The following is a 17,988-nucleotide window of genomic DNA, read 5'->3' as shown; positions in this document are numbered from 1 at the left end:
TTCTTTTGAAAACATTTCATCTCTCATCAATCTCCTCATACCTTCAGATGCCACATGGTGTGGGATCCACATGTTTTTTTTTAACCCCGTTTTTGTCTTTCCATTGTTGTGTGCCTTCCTGTAGGTTCCAGCTATTATTAAATGAATCCCCTGTTTAAGATGACTTTACTAGACTCCTTTAACCAGCACTCAAATCAGAAATTTCATTACATAGGTAAATTATATATTATAGGGGTGATCTGAGGCCTTAATATCTGTAAAATGAATGCATCTTTTACTGAAAAAAAAAAAACAAACAAAACAAAAACAAACACGATAGGCTGAGATGTTTTACACATAGAAAAAGTTACATATTAGATGAACATGATAGATGATCCATCTTTGTAATAATGAATGATAACAGGTCATGAAACCCTGGATTGAAGCTCAAACCTGAAAGAAAAGTCAAAAAGTGGGTTTATCTTCCTGGTGGTAAAATGTTCTGTTCATGTCACTGTCAGACATTTCCACACCAAGCTGCTAAAAATAAATGTGACTTTTCCCCCCTGAAATCAGCAGTCATTCAAAACGAAATAAGACTATTATTCTAAACTCATTAACAGCTTAATACTAGATTTTGGAATAACATATTAGTGATGCTGTTTCTTAATGCACATTTTCTGTTATTTTACAGAAACATATTCAAGTGTGTATTTTTAAAGGGGTTTCACTATATAAAAAAGTTACTAGAGAGAAAAAGTTTTTTTTTATTTTTTTTATTTTTTTGTTTCTGTGTTTTTTAGTAGAAATCCAAAGTTACATCAGTTAACCTTAAAAAGCATTATTATTATTTTCTCAAATAAATAGATTAATTAAATAAATACATGTGTCTCTTAGTTACTGGTGACAGACAAATCATTTGTTTGACAGTTTAGTTGTGCCATGTATAAGTACTGATCATTGGTTTATTGATTAAAAATATATGTGGAAAGCCTAGACAGTTTTCTGACTTCCAGTGATACCCATTTTTTTTGCAATTACATAACTGTTAAAGAACCCCTGTGTGCAGAAATACTCAAATACACCATTTTGTACAATAGGTCAAATTTACATATTTGTACTGCATGCAAATTACTGCATGGTACCAAACTGCCTGAGATTAGAATAAATTTGGTGTGTCTGTATAGGGGAGGCCTGTAGGTACCCATATAACCCATTTCCATTCACTAAATATTGAGGTGACAGGTCAAGGGACCATTTGAAAAATGGTGTTGACTGTTTTTCCCTTCACAACCTTTTCGTCTGACTTTAAATCATTTGGTTTTTAGCCCTCTTCCTGATAAGGTAGCATGACAAGCTTGGTCACACTGGAAATCTGAGGTTGTCTTGAAAGATAGTCTGGCTTGCATTCCTGGCAGTAATCCCACAGGTATCATAGGGGTAATAAAACATTAAAAAATGTATTTTGGACAGGTTTTGTTCTGGAGATCATCAAAATTTTTATTTTAGAGGTCCTAAGGATAGCAAAAATCTGGACAAGAAAAAAACATAAGGTGGGTGCACATTGACCTCTCCTGGGGCCTCTACTACTGGGATCAATTCCAACACAAGCCAAAAAGGGGGGGGGGGGGGGCTTTCTGTGTGGAGTTTGCATGTTCTCTCCATGGGTTCTTCCTGGTTACTCTGACTTCTTCCCACCATCCAAAGACATGCAATTAATAGCATAATTAGTTAATCAAAAAATTGCCCATAGGTGTGACAGTGATTGGTTGTTCGTCTCTCGTCCTGCAACGAACTGGTGACACATCCAGGGTGTACCCCGCCTTCACCCATAGGTAGTTGGGATAGGCTCCAGCAGCCCCAGTGACCCTAGTGAGGATAGAGCTGTTCAGAACATGGATGGATGGATGGATATACGTATATATATTTTACACTACTGTAAATATGAAATGACAAAAATAAGTTCTAATCAAATTGAGTCATTTATTGCTACAGTAATATACTAAACACTAAAGAAAGCATTAGCTGAAAAATAATGACTCACATGGTTAATCAGTTTTGCTGATTAATCGGCAGTGATAGGACAATTTTCAAGCTGTGACTACAGGAAGAACTAAGGTCATGCTTTTGTTGGCAGAGGAAAGTGAAGGAAAACCATATACATTTGGGGCGAATGTGAACATGACAGAGAAAGACTAAACCACACCATCGCCTTCCAGCACACATACTTCTGTGTAGACCTGTGTGAACTCATACCACAGTGCTCTGTGCTCTACTCTGGGTATAAAAGTGTGTCTTTAGCCTTTGTCCTTTGTCAAAACAGGCTGGGTTGTTCTTTTCCTATTTAATTATTTTCATGCACAAGATTTAATCAATCAAATTTTATTTATCTCATGACACTTTACATCTAGAGCTGGTCAGGCCAGACTTAAGTCCTTAGATTATATCTAGTGGGTAATGTTTTGTTCCAGTTTAGAGCGAAAACTATGGCCTGCAGATATGTATCCCACCTAACACACACTAAACACAGCTTTATCACAAAACCTCAATGGAGAATCATACAAATGTTCAAGGCTCAAAGTATATTAAAAAAAATAGTGTCAAAGCCAGAAACATAAGAGTTGAAGCCGCCCATGCTAGCACATACATGTCCAGACCTTTGTTTATGAAGACCATAGAGGTGCCGTGTTTGAGTTTCCATATACTTGTAATGTAGCCATGTTGTCTGTCAACAGAACCATGATCTCTTGTTTCTGGTCCTATTGTTGCTACTGCACAGTTCTGTAGAAAACTACCCGAGTGCAACTTTAATCTGGAGAAGAAGTCTTTGTTCATTTAGAGTAGACTTTTCCAAGACAGGTTGCAGAGTTGTTTTTATTAGGAAAGTTGGTAGACTGGTCAGAGAACCAATTTTTTCCCATAAAACTCCACCAAGTGAATGAAAATGATAACTTATGAACTCAGAAAATGGACATTTGTAAGGCGATCTGTATGAACCAAATTTTATCTCGATCTGCCTATTATTGCTTGATTTCTGTCCAAAAAACTGATTTTCAACTAAAATGCCACCATGTGGATGACTTATAATACTCATAGACAAGCTGAAATTGATAGAATTCTTCCACTGTCCCCTATGTTGGTTATCAAGGGAGAAGAAATCCAACCAAGTCTGTCCTAGTTATTGCTGAAACACCAAGGATATCGGGCAGTGGATTCGGTGGCGTTCGGGGTAAAACCATTATATCACCGTAACTCAAACTCAGGGATATAATTCAGAATCAGATCACTTTATTGTCATTCAGGCAAATTATATCAGAGATCCACTGCAGAATGAAATGATAATGCAGGGTCAGCAATAAAAACACAGTTAAAAAAAAAAAAAAAAAAAAAGTTATAAAATACTGGTTGTGATAAACAGAAGTACAAAGTCTGGACCCAAATGCACGACCCGCAGACAAAAATACAGTTAAGCAGTGTTTATTAAACACAGACAGGGTAAACAGTTCACAAAAAGAGGGTTTGAGTGAGTCTTCGGTGTATTGTCTCTGTGGATTCGTCACGTCGTCCGAAACCAAGGGAGGAAACCCCACGGCCCGGGTCGGGAGCACACGAGGGGAACCCGACTAGGAAAAAGCAAAGGAACGTCAGGGGACAGACCAGGTCATGCATGGGGAGACTAACAGACAAGCAACAGTACATAAGGGAAAAGGCTGAGTCATGTACCATAAAACCGGGCAAAAAGGTCGAACACAGAAGTGGCAGATCAGGCTGAAGTACAGGCAGGGGGTCAGGCAAATCTCAGAAGTTGAGGAACAATCCAGGTCAGGAACAGACAGGCAGGCAAACAAACAGGATCAGAAGAAACGCTGGTAGGTAGACAAACCACGAGGAAGGAATACAAACTGGCACAGGACAGGGGAAAACACAGGGCTTATATACACAGAAGGGAGGGAAGACAATGAGACACAGGTGGAACAAATCAGGGCGGGGACAAGTAATCAACACAGGTGACACAATCAGGGAAGGGAAGCAAAGACACCAGACATGACACAAGAGGAGAACTTAAAATAAAACAGGAAACGACACACAAGACAGACAAAACATACAAGAGTCTAGGGACTGATATGACACTGGTGAGGTAGTGCAGTGAATAAAATAAACAAATATAAAACAAGAGAATAAACAGGTAGTTATTGCACAAACAACTAAAAAGTTATTGCACAAATTTTCAGAGGTAATTGCACACCCCCTTTTTACAGTCCTTTGTTTAAAAGATGGATGGCAGTGGGAGAGAAACTGTTTCTGAACTGAGCAGTTTTGAATTTCAGGCTGCGGTACCTTTTGCCTGAGAGTAGAAGGGAAAGGAGCCCACAGGCAGGGTGAGTGGGGTCTCTAGAAATTTGCAATGCCCTGGACCGGCAATGTTGTTCCGCCAAGTCCCTTACAGGAGGCAGCGAGACCCCAGTGAGCAGCAGCCCTCACCACTCTCTTCAGTGCCTTTTCAGTCAGAGGCACTGCTGCTCTCATGCCACAGAGAGCTGCTGCTGGTTAGAACACTCTATGGTTCCTCTGTAGAAAGTGGTGAGGACTGATGTGCACTATTTCTACAACAGTGTCCTTGATGTAAACCAGAGTGTGTATCGGCTGTTTCATCCTGAAGTCGATCACCAGTTCTTTAGTTTTTTCAACATTCAGGATCAGGTTGTTTCTGCTGTACCATTACACAAAAGACTTCACCTCCTCTCTGTAGCCCTCCTCCTCATCATTTCAAATGAGACCCACCACTGTTGTGTCATCTGCATACTTGATGATGTGGTTTGTGCACAACAGCTGTGGGTCATCAGGGTGAAGAGGAGGGGACTCAGGGCGTTTTCACACAGCGTACTTGAGTCTGTATCCGAGTACGCTGGATGCCAAAGTCCACTTAATTTTATCCATGAATGCAACCGTTCCGTGCTCGGGTACTGTACCCGAGTCCAGTTGAAAAGGTAGTCCTAGGTACGGACTGCCCGGACTCTGGCATGGTATGTTGCCATGTGAATGCGATCCATACCCAAGACCGGATGTGATCTAATCAGCATTCTGACAACGGAAGTGAGCTAATCAACATGAGACCATAGACGGTGCTCCTGTTGTCTCCTCAAAAAGCCTCAGATCCATGCAGCACAGGCTCGCCTTACCAAGCGAAACACTTGGTGAGATATCAGGGACAACGAAGGTTGCTCTTCTTCACTTTGCCTCAAACAGAATAACAGATAGACAAGTACTGCCACCATTGTAGACAAATGAACAGAACAGTCACTCAGTTGATGATGTATGGGCTTGTCGTCTTCTGACTTCCATGTCTGTTGGATAGCGACAGAATTCCTTCCACACTGCTACCTACTGTTTGGGCCCTGTAACACCCATTCATACCCAAGCACGGGCCACAGTACGCGCTTGTGAACATAACATCTGCAGGAAAGTTGTGAATGTATCCAAGTACAGTACGGACTCGAGTACACTGTATGAAAACACCTTCAGAATGCACCTCTGTGGAGAACCTGTGCTCCATGGTGAGATGGTGTCAGACTTATTCTTCCCTCCCTGTATGTACTGAGGCCTGTCTGTTAAAAGTCCAATATCCAATTCTGCAGGGGAGTGCTCAGTCCCAGTGGGCCAAGTTTACTGACCAGATGCTGAGGGATGATGGTGTTAAAGTCGACAAACAGCATCCGGACCAGAGCTTCCCTGCTCTCCAGATGTTCCAGGGTCAGGTGAAGTGCAGTGGATATGGCATCGTCTGTGGCGCGGTTAGGGCAGTATGTATAATAAGTAAGTATAATTGGAGTGGGTCAAGTGAGGGGGGTAGGACAGAAGTGATGTGATCCTTAATCAGCCTTTCAAAGCACTTCATTATTATGGGTGTTAAAGCTACAGGGTGATAGTCATTCATGGTTGTGACTGGTTTTTTTTGGAACTGGGATGATTGCTGAGGTTTCGTAGCATGATGGCATGCATGTTAAATATGTCTGTGAGGACATGCGTCAGCTGATCCGCACATCCTTTGAGCACGCAGCCTGGTATCTGGTCTGGGCCTGCAACTTTCCTTGGACTGATTCTCCTCAGAGTACGGAGGACATCAGTTGGGTCCAGACACAGCACCTCCTCATCAGGATGAGGGGTGGCTTTTGCTGCTGATGTGTAATTAGCATCTCCATAAAGCTGGTCAGCGGAGGGAAGTATGAAGTGCTCTAAGACTTCCTGGTAGATGGCTGTGTTGACCTTGGACCTGAAAAAACACAGTGGACCAAGACCAGCAGATGTCACGGCTCAGTGGTGCAAAATCCTCTTTGACGATGAAAGTAAATTTTGCATTTCTTTTGGAAATCAACGTCCCAGAATCTTGAGGAAGAGAAGAGAGACACAGATTCCAAGTTGCTTGAGGTCCAGTGTAAAGTTTCCCCAGTCACTGGTGGTTTGGGGGTCCATGTAATCTGCTGCTCCTTTTTGTGCTACATGTTCATACTTGTTAGTGTTACCAGATGGGAAATGACAAATTATCGTACCAGAAGCTTAAAATTATTGTAGTTTGAATAAAATAATCACACATATCCAATTTGACGTTGCTCAGGACCATCTGCCTCAGTAAAACATTACCACAGACGATGTATCTGTAGAGTTTATAATGCAGTTTTACCTTTAAATGAACTAACAGCACTGGCACTGGCAGAGCAGTGCCCCCACCTGTGTGGAGGAGGATGAGCTCCTGCACTGAACAGCCCAGCATATCAGTCATTTTTAACCATCTTCTTAATCATCATGCATCAAGGTCCTGTATCATAAATATTTTGAGACTTAATCTGTTTATACATTAGGAATAAACATCAGTCAATCCACTTCAACCACTAACATGCTTGATGATTGGAAAACTTGAAGAAAGCTGTTTTTACAGTTTTATTGTGTTCAAAACACACTTTCTAAATCAAAACTAAAAATTAGGTGTCTCTTCAAACAACACTTTACTTGAGCTGCTAAAACCTTCAACTTTTAGAATCAAAAATTAAACTTAACATTTCACCTGAGCTACTGAAACCTTAATAAACTTTTGTTTACGTTTCGTGTTGCCGTGCTACGTCATGCGTCACCCATGCTACATTGTGCACTGATTGGCTGTAAAGTCGTGCCAGACAATGTGCACCACCAGGTGCAGTGCAGAATGCAGGGCGTAAAATTAACTTTTTACCTCATTTGCCATCGGCTAGTGACCTCCAAAAATTTACCGGCCAAAAATATTTTTCACCAGCCAAATGAAGATCACATGCCTTATTTGACTTAAAATAATTACCACAGATTTTTATTATGAAAATCCAACTCCTTCATCCCGGTGGATCACCTGAATCCACTCAAAGAATACCGTTATATACAGATAAAATTTGATTACTGCTATTTTATTAGGTTATATTTAATTTCAAGGTGACTGCTGCATCATCATGTCGTAAAAAATACAACCTTTGACAATGACTGAGTGAACCAAATGTTTGTCTAACAGCGTTAACAGGAACATTCTTTTTAACCCACAGGAAAAGGGAAAAGAATAAAAAACATTAACTGGGATTGAGTCTAAATGAAATGAACTCCACAGACCAGACATTTGTCTAGAATGCTATATGAATGCTAGTGCTGGGTAAAAAAATCAATTTGATCGATCTTGGATCGATTTTATTTAAATTTTGCATTATCGAGTAATAGTGGATAAGATTGATTTTTCAGAGCGCGGAAACTCCATAACCAAAAAGAGCAAAATCAATATAGGGTACAAATTTTTCCACAAGGAATTTGTCCATAAATATCAAGTTAAGTAGAGAGCGATCAGGCTGTTCTGAACTGCTGGTTAGAATAACAAGTCATTAGCATGTTTACGTGTTATGTATAATGTACAGTCAACCATACTAAAGCATCATATTCTACTTTGAATGAAGCATTATGGCATCAACTTATTCTGTTTAGGGTTGTCCATGTGGACATCTTCTATGTAGTGACAGTAATGTTAGCCCAATGCTATCATCAGTTAACCATTTTTTTGGGTAATGTTTGTATTTATGTATGTGTATATCTGTCATCTTAGTATCAAATATACTAGACAGGCAGAAAAGGCTGAGAAAAGACATGAGAAAAGGCTAGGAACAGCCCCGGTTTCAGGCGGCAAACAGCAATTCCAAGCACAAAATCTTCGGATGTGAAATGTCTGCTTCGGTCCCTCATCCCGGCGGATCACCTGAATCCACTTCTGCCTAACAGAAAGACAAATATGGCTGCTTTTGGGCATAACAAGAGTAACCTGGAGCGCTACAAAAACTCTTGTTCCTCGCTTGCACCATAGTTGCCCTGATAGGAGAATTCCACAACAATTGTGTATTTCCGGTCAAAAATATGGATCTGTGAAAAAGGTCTATAGCCATGTATTGAAGGGGTCAAATGATCATACATTATGGGAATTTTTGGAATTATTGATCGTACAGAGGGTAAAGTTATCAAACAAATCATACATCTGGCAACGCTGATACTTTTCAGTTGTCCAACATTTCTGTGTTGAAAATCCTTTTATTAACTAGTCTTAAATAACATTCAAATTTTCTGAGATACTGAATTTTGGATTTTCGTTCACTGTAAGTTATAATAATCAAAATTAAAATGAATAAACCCTTGAAATATATAATTATGTTTGTGATGAATATATATAAAGATGAGTTTCACTTTTTGAATTCAATTACTGAAAAAATAAACTTGTTGATGATATTCTAATTCACTGAGATGCACCTGTATAAGTTATTTTTAATTAAGGAGGGACAGGATAAATGTAGCTACAACACTTTCAAATCTTTATTAATATTACATTCAAAATTTGGATTTTAATTCCTTAACCTCCTGAGATCCAGGATTAATTAATTAAATTATTTCTTATATTGGAAACATCATGATGCACCAATTTTTCCAGATGCATTTTTTTTTTTTTTTAATGCAATGTCCTTTGCAGTGGACAGTTATTGTTGTTTTTGTATAAACCTGTGAAAATCTTGTCCACAAATGTGGACAGAAAACCCTTAGATGGGTCTTAGGTGGTTAAGTCGACTTTTAATGAACTACAAACCTCCATACTCACCCTACTATGAAGTGCATGACTTCAACCAAACTTTTCTAACGCTGTTCACACAAACCACCATATGATGGCGCTGTTGCCCTAGTCATCCGCGGTTGGGATATTCGCTTTTCCCTGAGCTGATAGAACCTTTAAGGTTTATTTAGTCAGAAAAACTGTATTAATGCGTTTAAAAATTATAAATATAATTAGCTGTGATGATATTTCGGCTTCCGGTTGTATCAAACTTTAATGCACTTGTTAGTTTTTCTCAGAAAACATTGGAATGGACAATAAACACATTCCTATCAACATGAACAATTGGTGAGGCTATATATATTAGTCACTATTAATACGCCAAAAGAAAGTAGCCACGTTTTAATCACGAGAACTATATTGTTTTGCTGCAGAGAAACGTCCAGCAAAGTAACAAGTTAATTTAAAAATGTGCCGAACCACCAAAATGAGCCTTGTTATTTATTGATTCATTGCAAAACAGTTTAGGAGCCGCAGAAACGTTAACAATTAACGACCTAGCTTATTGTTTATGTTGTGTTTGTGGCTGGTATTTTTCCTCTGAGTACTTTTCCGTTTAAAATAAAAAGAATAAAGAGTTAAATCCTGTTTGTTTAGCACTCTGAGGCTCCGCCGGTAAAAGTAGGCCAGCCTGGGCGCAGGTAAGCTACACCTGTAGCACACACTGACCTTCATATCAGCGGCTGAGCGGAGCTGTCCCGGCACGGACTGCGCATGTGCAGTACTCGACAACTTGCTGCTGGAGGGACAAGTACAAAGAGGCTGGTGGAGCGGACGGGCCGGGCTGCGAGTGTGTGGGACAACCACGGAGCTCTCAGACTCCTTCTGCTGCCTTTAACTTGACGTTCTAACCCTAACCGGAACATTTAGCACCTATACCTCGACTCCGGGGACTCAGAGGAGGCGGTTCCAGTCGTGAAAGCAGAGTCTGGGACATTCGGCGTCGGGTGAGTTGGAGCAGGAGCGTCTGAAAACCGGAGATGTTTGACTGTAATGTTGAGGAGTTTAATCCATTTTTCCCACATAAATATCCTTTTATTTACGTTGTTGGGTCAGAGTTGTACATGTTGGCCTCAGTGCATTTTCTTGGTAAGGTCAGGTGGTCCTTCAGCCTCCAGACCAGACAATCCCATGAAGCGCTGCTGGTTAAGCAGGATTACGTTTAAAGTCATATGCTGTTTGTTGGACCTGCTCGTCGAGGGTAATTCTTTGTGTTTTTCTCCAACAAATAAGCTTGTTTACAGTGAACAGGTGTCGTGCAAATGTTGGGAGTATCTCACATAGTGGTGGAGAGGCTACGTGGGTTGAATTTTGACCTTCAAAAGCAAGAAAACTACTTAAAAAGCAAACAAACTTTTGTCAAAAAGAATTCTGTGGCTTTTAAACAGTTTTCTCAGACTCTGTCAGTCTCATTCATGTGACCTGGTAATCCCTCACCATTATATGATCCATACTGACTCATTTTTGCGTAGATTGAAGGCTTAGCTGTGGTTTTCACTGTCCAAAGCATCCTCAACTCAAGCACCCAAAAAGTATTATGGATTCCTTTGTCACACTGTCTTTTTCTGTCTGAAATGCAGTAAAATGCTTAACACTTTGGAGCATCCTTATGGGCTGACCAAAGGGACTGTGGTAAACCTTGAAGCTGCTGTTCATATGTTGAGTTGAGTTTAGTAACAGTTTTTCTTCTGCTGCTCTAAAGTGTTTTTGTGTGATTTGTTGCTCTCAGACTCTGAAGCTGATAGATGAAAGGGGAGTTGGGGTATTTGAGGGTCACAATAGTGACCTTAGCTTAGATGAAGCTAAGGTTTAGACCTGGATGGTGGTCTCTTTTGTGAGTTTGAAGCCTTTCCCTGGGGTCAAATGGAGGGCTCTTCATCTTCTCTGGATTTTTCTTTCTTTCAAGATAAAGCAGTGAACTAATGTCAGGAGGGAAGAATATGAGCTCAGAGATGTCAGCTTAATGAAATTCTTTAGCTTCTAGTGTGGCACTTTTTGGCATATGTCCCTGAATCCATTTTTCTACACTTGGGTATAATGACTGTAGATAAATGTTGCTTTTATTCTGAAAGCAAACAAAGGATTCTCAGACGTAAAAGTCTCAACTCGGTTTGTCCTTGGTAAGCCTTTATTTTCTCCTGTCTAACCCTACTGAATAGACTCAAAGTTATTTGCCACAAGCTACATTTTTATGTAGCCTACTTTGACCAAATGGTCACAAGAATTATAGAACCGAAAGGATTTACTGCAGGGAATGAAATCCAGGAACCAAACCCAGGACCTCCGAATCACCTTTTACCAATTCCACCAAAGAGTGTAATTTTCATGCAACGATTTGTGGCAAAAGTCTCACAGCAACAATAATGCAAAAGCAGATCCCACGGTTAGTGTTGCATTTAACAAAGGTAACATTCTTTAACAGACTCGACATGCTTTGTTTTCTCTACACTGATCGTTTTACTAAAATTAAATATGCAAAGGAAAAAAATATCACATCATATAAAAATGGGGTTCATACTGACAATAGGAATCCCTACTTTGAAGATTGCTTCCAGTGTTGTAAGTCTAGATAACTTTAATGGTGACACTTTAACATCATACATTGATGCATTTGCCTAACTAACCTGTCTGAGTTGTACATAACATTAAACTTTTAGCCAGAGAGTTTGTTTTGCACACTTAAACCCACAGTCCTGTCTTGTTTTGTGTCCTATGTACGTCTAGTGGTACACAGTATACACAGGACCTCAGGTCATTGTGTTTTACAGGCACTAACCTGAAAGTGTCATGTGACAACACATTTCTCCAGTATATGAGAAAAATCAGTAAGGGAATCATACCCTTCAGTATATGCAATGTGCCATTTCATGAACATAAAACATACAGATGCTCCACACTGATTGTCCAGACAGTTTGACTCTGCAGTTTCTCTTCTGCTTGGAGTGAAAGCACAGTGCAGTTTTTCCTATGTCTTCATCTAGCAGCAGTGCACCACCACAACCAGGAAACCACTACCACTGTAAACATATGTTGTAATTTAGCTTAAATGTTATCTATAACTAGATTAGGTGTAGTTCAGGTGCTGGAGAAGTGGTGATTGTATAATAATTGCAGAGGTTTTTTAACATAACCTCATCTTTCACACTGAAACAGCTTTAACTAATACCCAAATAGCAACTAATATGAGATGAAACTGGAATGACCGCTCAAAACACTACAGCTGAGTTAAATTGATACATGGAGCCATAAGTGCTAGTGCAAGTGCTACTGTTCCATTTCTATTGTTTTATCTGTCAAATTCTGTGACACTAACATCACAGAGCAGAGTATAAATCCAGAATGCCTGCATTTTTTTTTTTTTTTTAACAGATATTTTCTTCATCACAGTGAGAAGTATTGCAGATAACTGACATACAAATATGTATAAAATGTAATGGAATCACTGTATTATACCATCAATATCATAGACAGTGTATAGATAGTGGTAGTATTGCATTAATTCACTAACTAATGCAGTACTAGGCTAATATTAATGCAATGTTGGGCTTAACTGATGACTATGGAGATGACAAAATGAAACATAGATCTGCTGTTTCTCCACCTGTTTGCATCTGTACTAAACATAGGCAGACTATGACTGAAACAAACACTTGCAATGCATTTTATTTTTCAAATTTGCTTGACATTAAACAAAAAAAAAAAAACTGGAACATGTGTACAAGACGAAAAAAAGTCTGAAATACTTAATTCCAGGCACAGCAGTCGACTGTCCATGAAATGGGAACAAAAGTTAGCAGCCTGTGCTCATGCAAGTTTACAAAACAGAGTAAATCTGTATACGATGGCAGATGTTTGAAACTGTCCATATTGATAACGTACTGCAGTGTTTCTTTAGTGCTCTGGTGCTTATCAGACAGTTGGTAAGACTGACACATTGACTGTTTTACAGACTGGCACACCGTAAAATAGTCAACATTTATTAACCAAGGACTCGATGAGGACTCAAGCCCGTGAACTGGCAAATGGCGTGTTGTTAAAGCAATCTGCCATTTTTGTTTTCCAGCATTTTGTGTTTCATGATTTAGCTGAAATATGTGGCCCTTCTCATACTTCAGCGAAGTCACTGTGGAGGGAAATATTGTCCATCCCTGTTCTATACATTTCAGAGTCTCTCATACTTGTCCTGTTACAAGCTTAGTGTTAAATCTGTACATTGCAACATGCAAAGCATACCACAGCCTCTCAACTGTTTTATATCCAACACATAAGCAGATCTGGTGGAAGTCTGCAACCTGGTGTTGCTTGGTACATCAGGCTTAGCTGGTCCACATCAGGCTCAGCTGGTCCACATCAGGACATCAGGCCGCTCATTCATTTGGCCTTTTGTAGACATATGGCAGAGGTCTCTCAATTAACACCTTGGTGAGGCAACCCCTCTGTCCACATGATCAAAGCTCTGGCCTGGGCTGCAGAGATGTGTCAGCCCTGGTCACAGCCTCCCTGTGATTATGACTCCCATCCCTCTGGTGTTTGTTTAGAGAAAATAACTTCCACTCGGCTGCGCTGTCTGAACAGGTTGCACGTCAAATGTGGCCTTGCTTTTCTTGCGGCTTTACAGTTCTTGTGGAATCCTTGCTGTGGTGTTTTCTCTGTAATTTAATGCAGAGGTGGTGCTGAAGGGTAATTTTAGTTTTTGGTTGAACATCTGTTCATGATCTGTTCTGATTTTTGCTCTCTTGCAAATTTGAGTGTTAAAATACAACTTCCCTGCTGCTTTAATGAGGAACTGCTACATTTATGCTCTTTTCTGTGTGAGATCCACTGCTGTTTTTCCTTGTTTTTTTGGTGGTCTTGGTGTTATTGTGGAGGTGAAAGCAGCTATTACAGCTGCTTATGTCTTATAGTGTAAGGCAAAGACCTACATGAGCCTCTGGCACTGCCCTGTTATTACAAGATCAAATCCACTTTGAACACTAAAACCACTGAAACCAAACAATTAGAGTTCCTCTGTACAAATATACCCCACGTTGAGAAGTGTGCATATTTGATGAGAGCTAAACAGATAATAAATTAGACAATCCAGGGCTTTAGATTACCTTAATTTGGGCACATCAGATGCTGGAATCGGCGGAGGGGGTGGGTGCGGGATTAGATTTTTCAACAGTAATTCCTGTTTTCTCAGACTATTTCAGATATATTCAAGAGTATGAAGGCATGGATTCCACAAGTCTAATTTCCAGAAGTATTGATCAGCATATGGCCAGCTGATTTTAATTCCAAAATCACAGGACTGCATGCAGGCAGATAATTCATATGTCATATGTTTCACTGCGTTTGTTATGTGAGCGGCCTGAACTTATAGGTCGCCCACGAGGCATGGTTGTTGAGAGAAAACCTTTGGCGTACAACGTACGAGTCAATCTCCAAGCTCTCATCACCTCTCATTGGCCGAAACGGGTGATTTAGACCAATCAAACGGCGCAAATATGTCATACCTGCTGCCAGACAATAGTCTGGTCTTGTCTGTCTTTATGTTTTGTGTGTCACTTCCTGTTTTATTTTGTTAAGTTTTCCCTCATGTGTCTTGTCTGTCGTCTTTACTTCCTGTTCCCCGCTCATCCTGACCTCTGACCTGGTTACCTGTCTCCGCCCTAATTTGCTCCACCTGTGTCTAGTTGTCTTCCCTCCCTTTTGTGTATTTAAACCCTGTCTTTTCCCCTTGTCCAGTCGCCAGTTTGTAACTCCAGTAGTTCAGACCAGCGTACTTGACCTCGTTTGTTCGTTTGCTTGCCTGTTTTTTGACCTGTTTTGGATTCCTCGGTTTTTCGTCTTCTGCCTGATCCCTGTCGGTTTTTGTCTGCCTCATCTGATCTGGTTTTGACCTTCTCGCCCTGACTACCGGTACGTGAGTTTGCCTAGTCCTTATGTCCTGTTGCTCGATGTTAGCCTGCCTGTGTATGACCTGTTTCCGTCCCTGACCTCCCTTTGCTTTTCCCCAGTCGGGGAAAAGACTCCTAAACACCGCTCGGGGAGACGGGCTGCTGCCCTCGATCCGGAGGACGAATCTGAGGAGAAAATCCCCAACCATTATCCTCAAGATTCTGTCACTCATTATATTTTTTCACCTGTGTGTGAACAATAAACCTTTTGGAACTAACTTTTGTTGTCGGAGTTCTGCATTTGGATTCTGGGTTTGTGCTAACGTTATCACAAAATATGACTTCTGCGGGAAGCATGAATACTTGTGCTTTCCTGTTCGGTACATATGTGTTGTTGTTGTCAATGTTTTCTCTGTCGTTATGAACAAGCCTTGTATATTATAACCGATGTGTTTTACGGGAGGAAAAAAGCAGGGGCGAGTGAGTCAATACTTTCGTTTACACTCTGCTCTGGCCTTTTTTTTATTTTTAATTTGGGGACACTAATTTGGGGGACATTTAATTTGGGCACACCGTTAGTCGGCCCAGCCAAGGTGTAATCTAAAGGCCTGCAATCTTAGCAAAATGTAAATTGAGCACAACAGGTTCCAACAGATAACTTGTTATAGTTATAAAAACAGAACATGAAAGTCACATTTCAGGGAATCCTTCTTAAAGATTTAGAGTAGCTGGCAGGCCTGCACCACACTGTTTGTAAATTTGCTCGGAAGTCATTAAAGCAGTGATCAAAGCTCTGGCAGAGCTGTGCAAAACAGTGTCAAATCAGTGCTGGGTAGATTTGGAGATTTACCACAGTCTGAGTGGCCTGAGATGGACTGTGACACATTTGAGTGAGTTGGATTTATTATTACTGATCACTGTGTGAACAGTTAGTGTGTAACATTTCATGTGGGCAAAGTCTTATCTAAATCATCCACTACCGTCATGTTGACTCCACCTCAGGAAATGTGGGAAATGACTGATGAGTTGACATTCCATTGTTAATATCACTTTGGTCTTCAGGCAGTTGTAAATAATCTGTTTATGCTATGTATAAAATAACAGGTTAATGGAAATAAGGCCAAAAACACTATAATGACTGTAGTAGTTGGCTACAGTCCTAGTCTTCTATATTGGTGGAGGCTAGACCTCAGTTATTTATTGACTCCAATTAAAAGTAGTGAGCATTACCACTGCAAAGCTCACTGATCCTTCCAAGAAACAGTCTTTTCTCCAGGCTCGATGGATAGATAGATAGATGGATAGATATACAGCAGTTTGTACTAGACAATATATTATTGATATCATAATTAAAGAAATATACATTAATAATTGTGCAAAAGTTGTAGTGTGTAATTATTTCGTGGTTATAAGGAAGAATTGAACAGTCTGATGGCCACGGGCAGGAATGATTTCCTGTGTGGTTCAGTGGTGCATTTGGGTGGAATCAGTCTCTCACTGAACATCCTCCTGTGACTGACCAGTACGTCATGGAGTGGGTGAGTGGAATTGTCCAGTATTGTCTTGATCTTGGACAACATTGGCCCCTGACATCATCGTTAGAGGCCAACAGTGTTACTGACTTTACGGATCAGCTTGTCAAGGCTGTCGGCATCAGCAACCCTCAGCCTGCTATCCCTGCATGCAACAGCGTAGAGGATGGCACTGGCCACAACAGACTCACAGAAGATCCTGAGCATTGTCCGGCAGATGTTGAATGACCTCAGCTGCCTCAGGAAGTAGAGACGGCTCTGGCCTTCTTGTAGAGTGATGATGAGTTTTTGCCCAGTCCAGTTTGTCAATCTGTGTAAGACTGTTTCCACCCATTTTTTGAATGGAACTATAATAATAAAGAAGTCTTGTCAACAGAGGGTGTTGCATAATGTGCAGCCATCACTGGTGTCACACTTCTAACTCCTGGGTTTTTTGCTAGAACCAAAAAAATATGTTTTTGTCTCAAAACAAATGCTCTGAACATTTTAAAATTGGTTACATAAACCTTTTCTATGTTGGAAATTAGTATGATTGGGGTTTTAAAAACCAAACTACATTTATTTCAGGTTACCTACTCGCATGGCTGCTTGCATTTTAACAACATTTTGAGCTAAATTTCACGACTGGTAGACTCTTAATATACAGTCCTTGTGTTGTAAAATTCCAAACATTATCAGCCTTTTTTAATGCCTTTTATTTAGTGTTTTAAAGACCTCATTGTTGAATTCCTCAGGTTTTGCTGATAGCCCATTGATAACCACTTCCCTTTGTGGCTTGAGGGGATAAAGTAAAGTCAGTGACATTAAAATAAAAATAAGGGCTTTCAAAATTAATGATGAAGATAAGATGGAAGATGGTAAATAGCACGTTGGCCCTCTGGATGGAAATAGGAGTACAAAAAAATCCAAGACGGAACAGTCGACCAACATAAAGTATTATACACACTCTGTAGGAAGGAGTTTTCTTTTCACCAAAGCACTTCCATCTCAAAATACCACATTAATGCAAAGCATACGTTAGTCAGGGATTCTGCTAGCACTTTGGCTAACGCATTGCCCAGCTTGCGACAAACATGTTAAGTGCATATATAGGCATATTCCCTTCTTTTTTGAGTCTGTTTGCTCTCACAAAATTAATCCATAGCAACCCTGTGATTAAGCTGATTAAAATTCTTAATTGTTTGACAGCATTAACAAAAATATAAAATGAAAAAGTCACATTTTTGTTGGTTAGGCGGTACTTGGAGAAGTCCACTACTACTTTGAGTTTCTTCAAGTGTTTTAATGTGAACTGCATCCTTGTGACCTGAATAAGCTTCTCTGTCTGTGAGAACCTGGCTGTGTTGATGCAGAATTGTTAAGTGGTTCAGTGCTGCATGCTTCAGCTTGTGTGGCTTCAGCTGTTTGTTGAGGCCTACCTGAGTCAATGACTGAATGAAGGTTC

The sequence above is a fragment of the Sphaeramia orbicularis genome, chromosome 9, assembly GCF_902148855.1.
Source record: "Sphaeramia orbicularis chromosome 9, fSphaOr1.1, whole genome shotgun sequence".
NCBI classification, from domain to species: Eukaryota; Metazoa; Chordata; class Actinopteri; order Kurtiformes; family Apogonidae; genus Sphaeramia; species Sphaeramia orbicularis.
The sequence above is the reverse complement of the archived record's forward strand: the minus strand, read 5'-3'. Positions refer to the sequence as shown.